At 37.8% G+C, this 2,040-nt stretch overlaps 1 non-coding gene across 1 annotated transcript; it reads left to right on the forward strand.

Annotated features, from left to right (window-relative positions):
* The first annotated feature begins 304 nt into the window (after positions 1–304).
* On the forward strand, positions 305–411 carry LOC127077910 (small nucleolar RNA R71). The gene has a single exon (XR_007787672.1). It is a non-coding gene; the product is annotated as a small nucleolar RNA R71 (small nucleolar RNA).
* Positions 412–2,040: the final 1,629 nt, after the last annotated feature.

Genomic DNA, 2,040 nt, shown 5'->3' on the forward strand with positions numbered 1-2,040 from the left:
TGCGGCAACCACGGTGGTTGGAGGTGATACATTCAAACTTTCAATTTTCTGGGCCAGGGCTTCCACTTTTGCATTAACATGATTAAGGCTACTTATCTCGTACATGCCACTTTTCGTTTGAGGTTTCTCTACCATTGCTCGGTCGCTTCCCCATTGATAATGGTTTTGGGCCATGCTTTCGATAAGTTGATAAGCATCGGCATAAGGTTTATCCATAAGTGCGCCACCTGCTGCGGCGTCTATTGTTAACCTTGTGTTGTACAAGAGACCATTATAAAAGGTATGAATCACTAACCAGTCCTCTAAACCATGGTGTGGACAGAGTCTCATCATGTCTTTGTATCTTTCCCATGCTTCGAAAAGAGACTCGTTATCTTTCTGTTTAAATCCATTTATCTGGGCTCTCAACATAGCTGTTTTGCTTGGAGGAAAATATCGGGCAAGGAAGACTTTCTTCAACTCGTTCCATGTGGTAACTGAGTTGGAAGGAAGAGACTGAAGCCATCTTCTAGCTTTATCTCTTAACGAGAAAGGAAAAAGGCGAAGTCGAATTGCCTCTGAAGTGACACCATTAGCTTTAACAGTATCAGCGTATTCGACAAATACGGATAAATGAAGGTTTGGATCCTCGGTAGGATTTCCAGAGAATTGATTCTGTTGCACTACCTGCAACAGAGAAGGTTTAAGTTCGAAGTTGTTTGCTTCGATTGCGGGTGGAGCAATACTCGAATGCGGCTCATCTTGCGATGGAGCGGCGTAATCTCGAAGAGCACGAGCTGGTTCTGCTATCTCGGGTATCGGCGAAGGAAGAAGATTTTTGAGGTCAGGCACTTCGATAGGAGGGAGATTGTTTGCAGCACGATATTCCTGAATTCGTCGTAAGACTCGGAGATATAGTTCGATGTCGTTGATTCGTAAGTAAAACGACTCGCCTTGTGAGCGAGTGTGTGGCATACAAATCAACGAAAGAAAGAAAAGAAAAAATAAAAATTGCCTTAGTCTCTACAGCGTAACAGAAGAGTTATGATATCGACTAAATAAAAGTCCCCCGCAACGGCGCCAAAAACTTGATCGTGACTTTATGGGTTGAATTGGGGTACTAACTGCAAGTGCACAGTTCTATCGCGTAGTTTTAAAAGATATCGATCCCACAGGGACTTATGAATCGATATACCGTTTTCTAAGGTTACTTCGTAAAGCTAAGGCGGATGATACTTTGATTGTTTGGGGGAAAAGTTAAAACTAAAATAAGATCTAAGTTAAATATCAATTAAGCGGATATCGGTATGTAGTTCGTCGGGATTAGGGAATCAAATCTTCGTTGGTTTCTTGGTTTTAAAATAAATCTTTTCAGTAGACACTATTGATTAAAAGCCTTTTCTCAAACTCTCGCTCTGTTGAATAGACTATGACTTTGTATTAACGTAGCTGTCACTTATTAGTTAAGTCCAAAATCACCTTTTGAAAACAATAGAATCTATAGAAACTCTTTTTAAGGAAATAGTAATCGTTTAAACACCCTCGTCTCAAACTCTCGCTCTGTTGACTTAGATTATATAATTAAATTCAAATGCTTAACTCTCGTCCTCACATTTAACTTTTAAAAATACTTTTTGAAAAAGATTAGAATTTAATTAAGTCTAAAAATTGCTTTCGCCCTGATCTAGAATTAATGTCCAATTTACACTGTCCAGTTAAAAACTCAAACTTTCGTTCTATTGATTTTAACTTCTTTAGTCTTTTACTCTCGTACAAAAACCTTGGTATTAAACCTGTAAATTGAGACCATAAAAAGAGTGATTTTATTTTTAAACGTAATTAAACCAACTTAGTTTTGATTCCTTCATTCCGCTTACTTTACATACCGATAGCTAAATAAATTAGCCAGACATGCTAAACAGATCTAAACAATCATCATGCTTAAATAGAAACATCTCAGGCAAATAATGTAAATAAACAATAAAGCAGGGCATATATAAATTCAAACAATAATTAAAGAACCCGAGTAATTAATAGCAGTCTTGAACACTCCACCATAGA

The sequence above is a fragment of the Lathyrus oleraceus genome, chromosome 4 (assembly GCF_024323335.1).
Source record: "Lathyrus oleraceus cultivar Zhongwan6 chromosome 4, CAAS_Psat_ZW6_1.0, whole genome shotgun sequence".
NCBI classification, from domain to species: Eukaryota; Viridiplantae; Streptophyta; class Magnoliopsida; order Fabales; family Fabaceae; genus Lathyrus; species Lathyrus oleraceus.